The sequence below is a fragment of the Sinocyclocheilus rhinocerous genome, unplaced genomic scaffold (genome assembly GCF_001515625.1).
Source record: "Sinocyclocheilus rhinocerous isolate Xijiao unplaced genomic scaffold, SAMN03320098_v1.1 scaffold659, whole genome shotgun sequence".
Taxonomy (NCBI): domain Eukaryota; kingdom Metazoa; phylum Chordata; class Actinopteri; order Cypriniformes; family Cyprinidae; genus Sinocyclocheilus; species Sinocyclocheilus rhinocerous.
In genome coordinates, this window is record NW_015652995.1 from 1,206,942 (window position 1) to 1,224,637 (window position 17,696).

Sequence of the window (17,696 nt, forward strand, 5' to 3'; positions counted from 1 at the left end):
TATATATATATATAGCCAAAAGTTTGCAAACATTATGATTTTTATGTGTATTTAATGAAGTCTGTTATACTCACCGTGGTTGCATTTATTTGATAAAAAAAAACAACACATTAATAACAACAATATTGTGAAATATCACTACAATTTGAAATATATATTTTCTATTTGAATATATTTTATAATGTAATTTATTGCTGTGATGCAAAGCTGAATTTTTAGTATCATTATTCCAGTTTTCAGTTCCACATGATCCTTAAGAAATTATTCTTACATTCTGATTTGCTGCTCAATTATTATTGGTGCTCGATTATTAATAATGGTTCTTATTATTATCAATGTAAAAAAAATACTGCTTCACTTTTTTGTGGAAACATTTTTTCAGGATTCTTTGAGGAATAAAAGTTCAAAATAACAGCATTTATTTGAAATAGAATCTTTTGTAACATGATATATTTTCTTATATAGGCCTATATTTCACTTTTGATCATTTTAATGCATATTTGCTGAAACACACACCCCAAACATTTGATGTGGTACTGTTTTCAAAATTAGCCTATTAAATGTTTGATGATAATAATAATAATAAATAATAATAAATGTTACATAGCTAAAAGTTGTATTGATAAATGATACATGAAATTATAAATAGTACATTTTCACTTCAGTGAGCTCAGTCAAATCTTTACTAATAAGGGCACCAAAATAGTGTGAAACAGATTTAATAAAATCTTGCATCTTTCAGCAACTAAATCTGATGCTTAAAGAAGTCAGTGTGATATAAATCATTAGTGAAGAAGAAGAAATAATAATTTTTAATTCTAGTCAAGCAAATGTTTTCCTCTTGAATGACTATGTGTGTGTATTTGTGAACTATTCACACTGGCTCTGCTCAATTGCCAAGCCCAAAGATATGTGCCAGCCTACTAGTTCTGCATGGAAGCATGACGAAAGGACGGGACAGGCCACATCCCCCATCTCCCTCCACTTTCTGCGTGCCTCAGAGTCTCTGCCAACCTGCTAAAACCTGTAATAGCTGGGTCTCTCTGTATACATCATTGCCAGTGGTACAGCGATAGGGCACAGAGACTGCAACCTTAAGGGGTTAGTTCACCCAAAAATGAAAATTAGGCTGTGTTTTACTCACCTCAGAGCCATCCTAGGTGTATATGACTTTCTTCTTTCAGACGAATCCAGTCGGAGTTATATTAAAAATAGTCTTTGATCTTTCAAGCTGTTTAATGCCACTCAGCGGGTGTTGCATGCATCAGTCCAAAATAAGTTAAATAAAAAGCGCCATCCATTAAAAAAAACATCTCACACGGCTCCGGGGGGTGAACAAAAGCCTCCTGTAGCGAATCGATGCGTTTTTGTAAAAAAAATATCCATATTCAAAACGTAATAATCACTTTAATGTAGCTTGCGCAAAAACGCATCGATTCGCTACAGGAGGCCTTCGTTCACCCCCCGGAGCCGTGTGAGACGTTTTTTTTTAATGGATGGGCACTTTTTATTTAACTTCTTTTGGACTGATGCATGCAACACCTGCTGAGTGGCATTAAACAGCTTGAAAGATCAAAGACAATTTTTAATCTAACTCCGACTGGATTCGTCTGAAAGAAGAAAGTCATATACACCTAGGATGGCTCTGGGGTGAGTAAAAAACAGCCTAATTTTCATTTTTGGGTGAACTAACCCTTTAATGCCAAGACACATTCAACATGCCAGCAACGTAAAGTAATGCCAAATCTCTGTTGACTCCACCGTGACATACTCACACCCATCGCCCTCTAATCCCTCAGCATTAAAACCAAATTATTAGGAAGACAATGAATAACTGAACAATGAGACAAAAATGTCTATCATGTTATTATTGAGTCAAGCTGAAATTTCATAATAGGCAGGCAATGACAAATCCCTGAGTGCAGAACAACAAGTCTGTATCATTCAAGTGTTAAATGGTTTCTAGAACATGTGCGCTATCAGGCATGCTCCAGCAATCTGTGTTTGATTTCCAACATGACAGAGACTCAGCATTGCCTTATCAGTATGACAGGAAACAGAACAACAATAGTACTTATACTTTCCATGGTTTCTACAAAAAGAGGGTGGGCCAATAGAAAACAGTGATGTTTCACAGATGAATTCCTTTGGGTGCAGTGCAAACCTCTTTTATTGATTTTAAACTGTAGTGATGTTCTTTCAAGCAATTTAGGGTAGTAGACTGTACCAGACGGAGAATCAAAACAGTCTATTTGTTTAAAAAATATTGTTTAAAAGAACAATATTAAATTAAATAATTTCAAAGGATAAAATAAATAAATAAATGACTGCTAAATTCCCACTGCTAACAGCATCCATCACAACATTTCAAAAGACAATGTGACAGGAAAATAAATGAAAGTCAATATAAAATAAATGTCAATTACGGTATCAGCCCATTGTTTGTGGACAGGCAGAGATTCATTTTGAATCCTGCATCATCAAAAAAAACAACAAAAAAAAAAACTTGAAAGTAAAGAAATGAACTTTACTTTTGAAAAATATCTTTAAAATCATATGCACACATTTTAAAATTGCATGACCTGATGCATATCAGTCGTCTCTGTAACTCCTTGTAGTCAACAAATAAGTTAATCATGGGTAACTGTGAATAGCACATTTCTACAATAGTGTACTGAAAATGTGCATGCCACTATATTCATGTGACTACTGTAGGTGATACTATAAATCCAAGGTGACTTTCATTTTCGAAAGCTTAAAAAAGTGCATTTTTAAAGTCGCAATGAAACTGAAGTAGCAACTGAAGTAGTAGATTTTTTCTTCTGTATACTGTTATGTATATCTGAGTGTAACAGTTTATCGAAAAAGAAAAATGTGGAGTGGGGACGTGGATCTAGGGCTGCTCGATTATGACAAAAATCATAATCACAATTATTTTTGGTCAATATTGTAATCACGATTATTAGTGGGCCATATGACCAAAACTTTATATGAAATATTTATTTAAAGATAGTGATATATATCAAATATATATTTTCTGTAAATGAGGTTGCTATGACATTTACATTTTAGAGGCCAGCGAAATGTCACAATTCTCAATAGCACAGCAGAATACTAAAGTAACTAATATTAGTAAAAAAAAAAAAAGGTCCTCAAAATTATTGAAAATAATTAAACTGCCAGTAATAAAAAAGCAAAGGAATACAACAGAATAAAAAGAGATACAAATGAAACAAACTGTGCTTTAAGTTTTTTAATGACTAGAGTATTCAGTTTTTTTTTAAGTCTAAAGTATTCAGTTAACAGCCTACTAGATAAATTGAATAATCTAATGTAAAATAAAACAGCATTGTCTTCACTGTAAGAATTAAACATCCTTTGTTTCTTATTAAAGCTACAAAAGTCCTTCAGTCAAGAGCAGTGAGTGATTTTGAATTTGTCTTTTGTTGTTTGATTAATATAAAGCACACAGTTGGCAGCATGAATATTAGCCCGCTGTCACTTTAAGAGCCGAACGGATCCAATGTACTGTTACACAAGCATTTTCATTCTCAACTCTTTATGTTCATTTATTACATAACCGGCAAGGGTTTACATGAATAATCACGAAGCGCCGCATTTTTACACGTTTTTGCGTGCATTTGACCGTTAAGGCGCTAAAAGTTGACTTTACATGTCCGTGTTAGGTTCCGTCTCCGAGCGCATACAGTAGTAATCCTCCAGAGAAACAGCACAAGTTCTCTTTCTCGCTTTTAAAAACATGAATAAATCTAATATACTTCAATAAATCAAGCACGTCCCTTTTTGCAAAAGTCTCATTACATGATTTTACTGATTTGCATGTGAAATTGGGCTTTTATGGAGGAGCAAAAGAGCACTGCTGGAAAGGTGGCGGAATGGGGCGCAAAAATAGTTCTCTCTCGTTTACTCTATTTTCATAATCGTTGGAGGCCGAAATCGAAATTTCAATTAATTGCACAGCCCTACGTGGATCTATGCATCCGTTATTGATTGAATTTTGAGATTTGACTGCTGCACTCAAAAGTGGATACAGATGAATAGAAAGTTGCAGGGATGATGTATTTTTGTAGGCCAACACCTGGAAACAAATTAGTATTTCCTTTGAGCATTTCTGGTTCTATCATCCTGAAGTCATTATTTCAAATGCTTGAAATAAGGTATGTGGTTAACAGAAGCTCAAGATATTTTTATGTTTTATTCTAAGACTTAAAAAGCTCAGGCCTGGGGCTAAACGTAGGCCTATGAAACTGATACAATGCAAAGAAATAAGAATGATGTCTCAAACAAGCCACTGATTCAGTCTGTGAAATAAGGTCTGTGGTTAACACAAGCTCAATATATTTTCACGTTTTATTGCATCAGTAACAATGCCTTGTTATGTTTTTAAAGCTGTTACTTGTCTTGAAAAAGGCAGTTGCTTAGAAGTGGCTAAGTAAGCAATAAGGTACAAGAGGCCATGCTGTATGAATAAGTCTGCTTCACGTCGTGCCTAACAACACCCTTCATCCATGACTAATTCCCAATACAACATGCCTTGAGTACTTTACTGCTTTTATAAAATGGTTACCACACAATACAAATATTAAAGCCAAAATGTATTGATATGTTACTTTTTTTTTTCTTCAGTAAATTCATTAAATGCTATCCTTCCACTAAAAAATAGTTCCTGACAGTCACAGCTGGCAAGAGAATGTTCCTAGGTGTAACCTGCTCTCATCTTATGGAGCTCAAATAAAAACAGAGAATAGGAACCGTTCTCATCCACTGTGTCATTTATTTTTTTTAACATAATATCCACCTTATTTTTCAATACGGAAGTAAGACGTTTTCTGTGAATGTGCGAGACGTCCGGATCATTAACCGCTGAAGGGAAATAACGAGAAGAATATCAAAGTGCAGTATACGGTATAAAACTGTTTGCACTACAAACCAGTGTGTTCGTAATTGAGATAATACATTAAAATAACATGGTAAGACACACTAGTTTGCAATATCAAGCAATAACATGGTAAGACACACTAGTTTGCAACATCAAGCAACAGTTTTGTACAGCTAAAAATAGCTGGAAGCGAATGACACCAGAAGCCTCGCACATTAAATTTACAAATGGCCGCACCCGCTCTTACGGGAAAAATAAGGTGGATATGAGATTTTCTCACATACATACATCTAGCATGAGAAAGCATCTGTTTCCCGTCTTTTAGTTTAAAACAGACTGATTCATGGCACAGCACATGTTTGCAAGCGTCATTACAGTGTAAATTGATGGACATACTGTACCATACCTGAAACAGAAAAGTAGGGCTGGGCGATATAGCTTAAAAATATATCAACGATATGTGTTTCATATCGTTTGGTATCGATAATTATTGACATTTTTTCTAACCTTTTTTAAAACAGAGCAATAGAAATTTTTTTTCTATTGCTCACTTTATTAAGACAAACAACATATATATATATATTTGTTTTTTGTTTTTTTTTACAGTAAAACACAAAATAAAATTTAAACAAATATCTCCTTTCTTATGTTTTATATGCAGATTAAATAAGTTTTAAGGAAACTTTTGACTTGTTTCCCGAGGCCACAGGAGGGCGCAATAAGCAAAATAATGCAGCGCATTAATTGTCAATTCAAATAACTGTCTATACGTGCCTATATCATGCGCTATATCGAACATTTTTTATATCGTTATCGATGAAGGTGTACCGTCGATAAATATCGATACCGTTTTATCGCCCAGGCCTACAGAAAAGTAATAAATACAGTAATATTCCCTCCGCGCTTCAGAAACTGTGGGCTTCCACACAAATATGTGCACACATCAACATAGCGACTTTTGTTGCTGCATGTCGCCAGGGGCTGGCGATGAGGTTGCTAGCTTGAGAAGAGTTTCTTTAGCCCCGTTCACACTACAAGCGACACGCAACAGCAAAGCGACACAATCCCATTCATTTCAATGGAGAGCTGGCAATTTCCAGCGACACGAGCGACAGCGGCCGTTGGCGACCGGATGGGGCGTGTCCAGCGACGCGACAAAGTTCAGAATCCTTCAACTTTATGCAAATGAAGAGCGACTTTCGGGAGCGACATGGTGGTCACACCATGAGAACGCCCACTAGCAACCTCATCGCCAACCCCTGGCGACATGCAGCGACAAAAGTCGACTTTATGATTAGTGATTAGTGAACAGGGCTGACGGGAAGGGGCGTGGCCTCAAAATTAAATGTGAACAACGCAACATAACGCCAGCAGGGGTCAGTCATAATTCATTACATAAATAATAAACAGTTAATTTTGCTGAAATACATAATACATGGTTGGTTGCGCAGTGATACACAGAACCCTAAGGTGAAACAAACATAGCCGTGCTTTATCGTGAATAAAACATGTTTTTTAAATGAAGACTGAAACGTTGACATTGAAGTCACGCGCCCGTGGTGTAGTTCGTTTATAGCCTACGTTTAACTTTTTACTTCTGCCGATTGTATTTAGGCTTCAACATTCAGGATGTGTTTATTTGTAAAGATTATCATGATGAACAAAATGAGAGAGCTTATTTTCTGTAATAGTCCAAAAGCCAATGGTAAAATCCTTTACCATTACCGGCTTTTTGTCGAGGGAACCAGGGTGATACCAAGTTACAGGTTGGCCAACAAAACTGTCATCACTGAAGCCCTAGCTCGTGCATGTCACTAGCGAGAAATCCAACACTGTAAGGTCCGGTAAAAGTAAAAATGAAATGTATGCATGGATGAATCATTCACTGTACGATTTATAATATGCATTTAGAAAATGAAAAGGGTGAATTTTCATTTCTGGCCTTAAAGTATATTAACTATAAAAAGACTACAATGTATCATTTTGTTTTACATCACTCTTAAACTGACCTTTTGGGACTGCTGCATTTGAAGCTCTGCCTAATATCACTTATTTGCTTTTATCTTATTGAAACAGCCAATCTCACAGGAGCAATAAGGTGGTCATAAATACACGTCATACAGCCATCTACATGTTTCTGCTTAGTACTGCATTTAAGTACAAGCGAACTGAGCAGGCACAAAGTAAAGAGTTGAGGTTAGATGAACCAGATATATTTGTTTGGTTATGTCACGTGACATGTCTGCCAAATGACATTTGCAAACACTGCCCCAGCATTTTTGCATTACAGTCAGAGTACTTAAAGGGGTCATGAACTGAGAAATAAAAATTTGCTTGATCTTTACACATATATGAGGTCATTGTACTATAAAAACATCCTGTAAGTTTCAGAACTCAAAACCTTCTTGTTAGTCTAAAAACTTATATTGAAGCCAATCTGCTGAAACAACAGGTTGTGGAATGTGCCACTTTATGACGTAACAATGTGGCTAAACCCCGCCTCCACAGAAGAAGATCAACGCTTGCTTTGACATCGCTGCAGCATCCATATATGAAAGATGTCAACTGTCAAACATACACAACTGTTAGCCAATCATTTACTTCAGCGTTTACTTCTGAGTCTACAATCCACCACACCTATTCAGACAAAGCGTTCCGATGAGGGGGTTCAAAACAGGACAAAAAATAGAGCATTACTTCTAAATTATGATGATTTTTGATGTAAAAATCTTGATAACATTATAAGTGGACCTCAGAGAACAGTACAAAATAATAAAAAAGGCAGTTCATGACCCCTTTAAATACATGCATATTGAAAGCTATACAACGATGTGCACAAGTTGTGTGTGCTTCCAGAGATTAAATAAAGATACTGGCTCTCTTAGCTCATGGGGGAAGTCCAGACTGCCCAGAGTCAAGCTCAGGGCTGAGGCTAAACATAGGAAACTGACACAATGCCCAGGAATGAGTATGATGTCTGAAACAAGCCACTGAGTCAGTCTGTGAAGGAGGGTGGAGAGACTCCTGCTCAAAATGGACAATTACAGCTGCTTCTGAGATAATCTAATTTAATCAGTTGGAAATTACATGGAAAATTTAAATGCTACTACATGGCCTGCGTGCTGATAAACTATATTATATTTTTAACCTTGAACAAATAAAGGTGGATTTGAACAAAACATTGACATGTGAGAATACCGATATTGTGTTCTATGTATAAATAACTCAATGACCTACACGTTAAACAAGCACTCTCTGAGTATACAAACTTCTACCATTTCACACAAATGTTTGCTTAATAAGACATATTTGGAAATAGTTTTAAGCATTTTGATGGCTCGTTTGTCAATGGAAAAACCCCAGGGAGGATAAGTTTAGTTTAATGCCGTATCTATCTGTCAAAATAAATCTGGGCAATCTCTACATCTTCCAGTCCCACATTTTTTTTTTTTTTAAATGACAAAGTTGTGTTGATTTGGTTTCCAAACATCAGAATTTCCATAAGCTGGGAACAAATCCAGTCCACAACAAGTGTACCCCTTTGAGACTGTCCCCATGATGTATTGTGGCTTTCTGGTACAGAGCAAATTATTGTTTCCTTTCCAAATATGGTCTGAGCGCACACAGACATCAGAGACGTCCCAAGGGTAGACATGACTGGACAAATCTCTTCCTTATCAAAGATGCTATATAGAGCAGTATTCAACTCACTGACAGCAAGCAATGCGAGAATTTTCTTTCAGATATCGGACACTACAAACAAAGCACAGACAACTGCAGCACAAGTAGCACTGTTGTGTCAAAATAGAAAAAGCAAACAAATCTTGCATGTTCACCAAAATATGGAAAAGATGAAGACTTTGATATTCTCGCTTCCTGTAATACTAAAGAGGTATAGCTCTCAGATATCTAAAACAGATTGTTCTTATCCTGGATTCTACATCCATAATTATTTTTGCCGAATAGAAGCACTTGTTTTGTCAGGAACTAGGCTAGTTCTTTGAGTCGAAGTATGCTATTTAATGAAATTACATAGAAATAAAAACGTCCTTATTTTTTCATGTAACATTTTTACAAAAGCAATAATTTGCTAAAGGCTACTGCATTGTAAATAGTCTATACATTCAAAATAAGAGGAAAGCTTTTTGACAATCTTACATGTTCGCCAAAATAAGGACAAGACTTTGACATGCTCTCTTATTGTAAATATTAAAGAGGTTATCATCAAAAATATCTCTCAGATATCTAACTGTTCTTGTCCTGGATTGTTAGTAGCATCCATTTTTATTTTTTGCTGCATAGCAACACTTGTATTGTTAGGGAATATATCTTTGATTGCTGTTATTTAATAAAACATTTTTAATATGTTTCGTTATTTTTTCATTATGTATTTTTTGGTGAGCGTGATTTCACCAAGTACAACATGTTCCTGGATCAACATCCTTGTTGATCCTGGAACAACATTCCAATCAACCAATCAGAATTGAGGTATAACTTTTCAGGAAATATCTGTTTTAGGCTTATGATCAGGGTTAGGTGTTTCTACACCCTTGTTAATCAGCTGTCATTTCACTCTGATTTTAGGAATAAATTATGGGTAGGGTTAGGTTTAGGGATAGGGATTGGGTTAAGTCTATATTTTTGGACAGTAATGTTGATGCAGGATCAACAACAGATGTTGATCCAGGAACATTGCTTACTTGGCAAAATCATAGTGACCGTATTTTTTTATATATATAACAGCAATAATCTGCTGTAGCCTACTGTAGCCCTACATAATATGAGGAACGTTAAAAAAAATAAAGAGAAGATAAAGACTTTTGGCATTCTGTAAATATTAAAGAGATTATCATCAAATATATCTCTCAGATAGACTTGTGCCGGTATTCGGTAATGCGATATATCACGGTAATGAATATGCATGATATTGTTATCCTGGGCACTTCTAAATACCGTGAATAATTATATATTACAAATTATTCAGAATTTTGAATGCATTTTAAGAATACTTTTCCCATAAACTGGTCAAAATGCACAACACCGCCGTATGCTGCATGAAAGATGCGTGCGCACTCTGACCTAAACAAGCACGGACGAGAAGCGCATGGCGGAACATGTTATTAAAAAAGTTATTAAACCTGTTATACTGTATTATGACAGCACTTTTTTAACTTAATTTCAATATCGTGATAATACCGTATACCGTAATAAAAGCATTAGCAATTAATCGCAACATGAAAATTTGATACCGGCATATCCCTACTCTCAGATATCTCAAATATATTCCTCTTGTCCCGGATTCTGCATCCTTATTTTTCTTTCTGTCTGTCGCTGGAGCGGGTCTCTCTCTCATTAGTGAACTAGTGCGAGAAATGTAAAACCAGGAGTGGATCTCGAGCATTACTGAACGTACTGAGCGGGGAGGGGAAATCCACTCATATGTGGTTCCTGACCGGTGTAGTGCCGAAATTTGCACCCTGCCAAATTATGCATCCCCTAGTAATGGTAGGTTTAGGAGTAGGTGTGGGGGAGGGGTTAGGATTAAGGGTGGGGTTGGGATTAGGCAGTCAAATAGCGATTTCAACGAGGGGGTGCATAATCTGGCAGGGGTGCAGAATTCGGCACAAGTCCGTTCAGTACAATACAATACTTGGTCACTCACAAAGCTCCATGCTGTTGCTCTTAATGGAACTATTTTCGATGGTGTTGAAGAAATATCCAAACTAACAGTTGTCTGAAACATACGTTATCTGTCATAGACATATTGGCCCACAGCTTACTTACTTATTTCTCAGAGCCTGACACAATCTTATATGTCTGCTGAGGCAGCTGCTTCATTGCATGAACACCCAGTGATGTTCACTTCTTTTCGCCTATTTTCTTTTTCTTTGAATTTAGGGCATGGCATGTTATAGAATGATGCAGAATTCGGCACAAATCCGTTCAGTACAATACAATACTTGGTCACTCACAAAGCTCCATGCTGTTGCTCTTAATGGAACTATTTTCGTTGGTGTTGAAGAAATATCCAAACTAACAGTTGTCTGAAACATACGTTATCTGTCATAGACATATTGGCCCACAGTTTACTTACTTATTTCTCAGAGCCTGACACAATCTTATATGTCTGCTGAGGCAGCTGCTTCATTGCATGAACACCCAGTGATGTTCACTTCTTTTCGCCTATTTTCTTTTTCTTTGAATTTAGGGCATGGCATGTTATAGAATGAATGACTGAAGATCATTATATGATTATGTCACTCACATCCGTGTCACGTTTCTTGCCATGCACTACGTTGCACTCAGGTGCAGGAAGGTTGACGGAAAAGAATAGCGCAAACCAAATGAGCCGAACCTTGAGCCAAATAAATTCAGAAAGGTCAATAAGAACAGACAGTGATTTCCAGAGTCTGAAGTGTAAAACTAATCCAAAACAAAAGGAAAAGCATCGCTTTACTTACCAAGTATGCGCCCACTGTGCCCTGTGCCAACATCAGAGCACATTCCGCCACTAAAAATATCTTAATATTTGAGAAACATGAGGGCTTTTTCTTCATATCATCCCGCTGTGGGTCCTCGGAGCTCTGCTTTTTCACCTGCATTCTGAGCAATCCAACAGCCTAGAAACGCAGCGATAAACTATTGTAAACGGACAATAAACGCTAAATCAAGCGTGTCTTTATTTCTCTGTAGCACTGACTGCTGTTGACAGTCAGACTCTGCGCCGTGTGACAGGTTGTAGACTTTTCATTAAAACTCCGCCGATGAATGAAGCCGAACTAAACTCTCCTCCTGTGCACTCTAGCGCGAAAACTGAGGATAAAACGTCGCTGGTTTTTACTCCAAACATCTTTCTTTCCCTCTGAGACTGTCCGAGCTCCCGTCGTGTTAGTGTTTGCTCGTATTCCGTCACCATCGCTCTAATCCGCAGGCTTGATTCTCCGCCTCGGTCATGATCTATGTGAGCGTTTCTACCGGACAGCTGTCTTGTACAGTAGCTACACGGCAGAGGCGCTGTGCGGCAGGCATCGTAAACTGAATGCTTACTGACTACTGTATTCAAAATACTGGCACATGAATGGCAGATAAATAGCGTGTTTTAAATAATTTCTCAGTAGTTTTCTGGGTGTAACGTTATTCGGTTCGTTTTACGCAAAACAACACTGGCTTTTGACGCCCATAGCACGTTTGAAACAAAACACTAGCGATTTTTGTAATATGTTTTTGATGCGTAAATACATTAAAAATTGCACGACCGTTTAAGCATATTATCGTTCAAAGGTTTTTAATATTTTTAAAAGAAATCTCTTATGCTCTTAGGCTGCATATTGATCAAAATGCCTACAGTAGAAACAGTAATAGAGTGACATATTATTACAGTTTAAAATAACTGTTTTCTATTTGAAATATATTTTAAAATGTAATTTATTCTTATGAAGGCAAAGCTGAATTTTCAGCAGCTATTCAGTGATCTTAACATAAGCATTCAAAACTAATACCTGCTGATGTGGTGCTCAAGAAATATTTCTTATTATTATCAATGATGAAAACATTTTTGCTGCTTAATATTTTTATGGAACATTAAAAAAATCTTATTATCATTCCAAACTTTTGACTGGTAGTGTACACTTGTATATAAATAAATTAATAAATAATAAATAAATAAACTGAAAAAAACATAGGCCTACTTTAAAGACTCGCTTTCTTAAGGGAATGGTTTGGTTGGAAACAATAACAGCATATTGGTACAAAATAACATGAATAAACATTTATTTTATCTATTTTTTATTTAATTTTTATTTATTTTTTTGTGCTCAGCGGAACCATATAGTGATACAGTACAAAATCTCAAGCAGTTCACATACAGTATATGAGTATGCACCCTTGTATTTTTTTTATGCTGAATTATTATCAGACAGAATTTAAAGACGATTCATCATAAAGATAGGCCTACTTAGACTATTTCATTGCAAGCTGACATAACATGCTTATCAGCTTATCAAGTTTTTACAGACTGGCTTTTTGTTTTTGATGAATCACTGGCAAGTGTGATCATTTCATATTATATTACTGCAGCAGATATGCCTCACAAATTGATTTTTGAATGAATGTTCTTTGTCTCTTTGAGATCCATCTGGAGAACAGCTACTAGTTTCATGACTTTGAACAGCAGAATGGCGGCTGTGGTTACAGTATGAACACACTGTTCTGGTCAGAGTTTTGAGGAAGAAGAGTGTGAAATTCTGACTCATGTTCGCCACACTCACACTGAGAGCTGCTGCACACAGGCCTGATGACACACTGCTGTGTTTGGTTACCATAGCAAACATTTTGCAGTAGCTAAGTCAAGTCATGAAGACCTGTTTTCTTTCTCTAACTTTTCTGATGATTTAACATGAATGGGTGTGTTGTTTAGAGAGCATCAATGGTATAAGTAGATGAATAGTAAATGAATAGTTAGTGAAAAATGAAAATATAAAATAAAAGCTAATTCAAAATATTCAATTCATGTGATTGTATCAGCCTGAATGGTGGAACTGCATATAAATAGACTAAATACATGGGTGTCGCTAGGCCATTTTTAGAGGGAGTTTTAGCCCCCCCAAAATTTATACAGAAAATTGTGTGTGTGTGTGTGTGTGTGCATGTGTGTGTGTCTGTGTGTGTTTGTACAAAGACTTGTATTTGGCTTGTTCAGTACTCAAATGTTGTACCCATCTAATTTATGCAATACAGTGGAATACTGCAATAGGTTTAGTATAACACCCTAACCTATTAGTCAAACATTATTTTATTTTATTTATTTATTATTTTTTATTATTATACCCTCATTGGGGGCTGAGTCCCCCTAAAATGAAAATCCTAGAATCTCCCCTGACTAAATATAAATATAAAGATTGCTGTCGCTCTATATGTCAGGATTAGACTGTCTTTGTTGTGTTTTGCTCCCCATGAGCTCCCCGTGACCCAGTTTCTCCCTCATGTGCCCTTATTTGGTCGTTCCTGTTCCTGTCCTCGTCCTCTCTTAATTAGTCATTCTGTTCACCTGTGTTCCTCCCAATTCCCTCGTTATGTGTACTTAAGCCCCAGTCTGTTCAATCTGTGTTTGTCGGGTCTACTTGTTGGATTACATGTTGTGAACGTGTGTCATCTTCCCTTCCTGGTGTGGATTTACCCTGTTTGGATTTAATAAAAGACTGTGTTTGCAATTCTACATCTCCCTCTATCCTTCCGGCAGCGTTTTAGACACTATAGAGATGTTATTTATAGGTTTATGAAAACGTTTACAGACATTTTGCATCTTTGTAACATCTTTATACGGATAAAGCAAAACTGAGTGGAATTATTTTCATTGAGTGAAAAGAAAAATAGTACATGCACATTATTTGTCGTTTAGTAGAAAAATATTGGTATTATAAAAAACACAGATAGTATTCACACTGAGCAGAGCAATGGGGGTAAAATCCAAAGGGGGAATCAATGCTTGGCATTGATTGTAGTGATGACATCAATGGCCTTAAACGGTATTTGACTCTTATGGAACATATGTTTCCCATGAGGTCAATATTTAAGCACTACTGTGAATGGAGCAATAGCGGTGAAACTAAATCTAATTTTAATGATCTAATCTGATGCTGCAGTAGGTCTGCTAAACTAAATGAGGCTGTGCTCACACTGCACAAATTATGTCTTTACAGCAAACTGGATGATATGGACATCAGAGATCACTCCTTTTATCTAATGTCTAATTATGACGAGACCAAGTTAGAGCATATTAATTTAGTTTTGAACATTTTGTGCTTGTTGGGCTGCTGATGTTACCTATGAGACGTGAGTGGATTTTCCTGGCATTTCCCTCTCAACTGTAAAATCAATGATGATATCCACGGACAAGTTTCTTGCAAGCCAGATATGGCTTTTGAGGGCCTCACTGAAGAAGAAACATTAGGTTGCAGTTCACTCAAGTTGTTAAACCACTGTGGGTTCAAGCCTGATAAGACTATTTTGATAGCTTCAAAATACAGCTTGAGAATTAAATATGGTCCAAAAAACATGCATTTACGTAAATAGATTAGATAAGGAAACACTCACCATGCATGTCCTTCATGCAGATGAGTTAGGTGCATCATGGAAACATTTTAAATCACTTTTTCAGGCACAGACTTGACATGTTAGCATCCATTAGTAGATGCAAAACATGCATTACAGTGACTTGCTAGGGGGAAAAACATTTTCATAGTACAAGCAACCCCTCTGACAATGTTCCATATGGTCCATGCATTTTTCATGTGAATTTGAGAAACAATGGGACAAAAAAATATGAAATTCTTTAATTTCGGTTGGGAATTATCTTAGAAATTGTTTTACAAATTATATTATCAAGAATTATGCTTTATATGGGCCACTCATTTAAATATCTTTTGGAGAAATTATTTAAAAAATGCTCAATAGCGGCTGAAAACAGCTAAACATCTTTTTCATAAAGTCGTCGCCTATTTGTTTACATTACGTTGCTTCTTGCATGTTTTGCAAAATATTCAGCGTGAAATGTCCAGTAAGTGGCACTAAAAGTTTTATTCAAAACAGATGAATGGGAATCTGGCAACGTTTTTTTACGTTGGTTGTTGTAAGTATTCCGGCAGTTTGGAACTGAAATGTTCAATAAATGGCGCTAAAAAGGTTTTCAGTTTGCAATGCTGTACCAGGTGAGCTTCTAAGCAAGTTTACTATGTTAGAAAAACCATACATTTGGAGCTGGTTATGTGCTGCAAACACAAAAATGTATTTGTTAACAATTACCAAGATAGCGGCCAAGTGGATTGACTTAAAAGGAGTCATTTTCTGCAACCCAATCTAAACTTTACTATCCGCACATAGAATTCTAAGAAAGAAAGAACATTTAAAGCTGTTTCTGGACTCACTGCTTCGCTTATAATATCACAACAACAGGTCAGACAAAGGTTACATACAATTATTAGACAATTTGACAACAACATGCCTCTGTACAGCTCACTAAATTATATGCACAATATCCAAGTCAGCCCAGCACATCTAAAACTGATTTAAAACCGTCTCCCAAGGAATTAAAGGAACTAAAGGTATGTTTAAATGAAATTACATTATATAATAGATGAAATTCTGCAGTGCACCAAAGGACCTATTAGCAATTAAATTTTTTTTTGAGTGAAACATCTTTGGGTTGGAACAAAAAGTTGATTGTAAATGGCAAATGTGCATGTATTATAAAATGATGAACAACAAGTGACCAAAATAACAGATACAGACACTCCCTGTTCTCCTGGAATTATTTCCACTCCTCATTCAATGCATGGAAACTCCCTTTATACAAACAAAGAGATACAAATACTTGACATGTTTCCGTTACGGGTTCTGGTCTTTTTTTTTCAGAGATGATCAATAATTCAATATTAATTATTAAAAGGAACATTTCAGTAATTTTTTATATTTATTGAAACTTCCTATTTAAATTCACATTTGTACACTTTATAATATCTTAATATTTTACAGCTAAACAGCTGCGGGATATCAAACAAATTCAGAAGAAGTGTTTCCATATGCACTAGTGTTCTCCAGATGCATTACATATCTAGACACTTCATTGCCAGCACACATTATGGTGAAGGCAGTCAGCAGGCTTTATTGACTCTAATGAATTCTCCATGCGCTACGAAGGCTTGCTCATTACACTAATGTGCTTTATGGTGCACAAACTGCATGATATTATGACAACACCAGTGGCCCTATATTTTACAAGCACAAATGAAACACGGGCTCCCACAGCTAAAATCAATTTACATTTAATTAAATAGCCTGTCTTGTGCTTCATAATGAAAAGTGGCACTGTAGTTTTCAAATAGATGCAGCAATGATGCTGTTCTGGTATATGACTTTACAAATGGGAACTAATTATAAAAGGAACAAATTGATGTTTTAGTGTCATTGTACCTCATTTGAGCCTTACTGATGGGCTTGCGGGGCTCTAAGACAAAAAAATGTTGGGAAACACTGACCTAGATTTCTCCACATTGTGGTTCTACAGACGGTTTTACCGTGCCATACTTGGAGCCATCAGAGGAAATCTGGCCTGTGGAGCAACATAATTACTCATGCCAGCAGGCTGGAGTTTCACCTGGAGACAGAACATATGTGATGTCTCCAGATGCCAGCATTTAGCAGATACCATATACTGCAAGTTCCCTACAGATTCTACCACTGACCATGAATGGAAGCCAAAATCTGAGTAAGTAAATTTTTATGTAGTTTGACAGTGAAATGTAGTTTGTGCTGAAATTTAGAACCAACTGAAACCATGCGTAGGTAAAAATCACCTTGAAACAAGTATTGTTAAGAAACCTTTTTAGGCGATTTGGCTGTTCATTAACACCACAACAGCATCTTGGGGGCTTAAAAACACAAACTTTTGAAAACAGATCTCAATATGCAAGTTTTTGAAAATGATACCGCTACTGCCTCTGTGTAAACTACATAAACGTGAATTTGTGAAAAAGGTGACGTCATGTGTATGCAATGGTGTAGTGCAGGGTATACACAGGTATACGGCGTATACCCACTTCTATATCAGTGGGTATACCCACTTCTAAATCCCCTGATGCACTTCATTCAGTAGTGTCCTGAATTTGCCAAATCATGACAGTCCAGCACATGAGTAGCTAATCCAATCACATGTGAATAAAATGCAAATATTCCCTAAAAACACTCAGTAAAGACAGTGACGCGGTCAGGACCAAGGCGTAAACACTCTCATGCAGTGCAT

The 17,696-nt window shown here is 36.3% G+C and overlaps 1 pseudogene; it reads right to left on the reverse strand.

The window, feature by feature from the left end:
• LOC107715219 (solute carrier organic anion transporter family member 3A1-like) overlaps nt 1-11,879 on the reverse strand; it is a 51,771-nt pseudogene extending 39,892 nt beyond the window's left edge.
• Nucleotides 11,880-17,696: the final 5,817 nt, after the last annotated feature.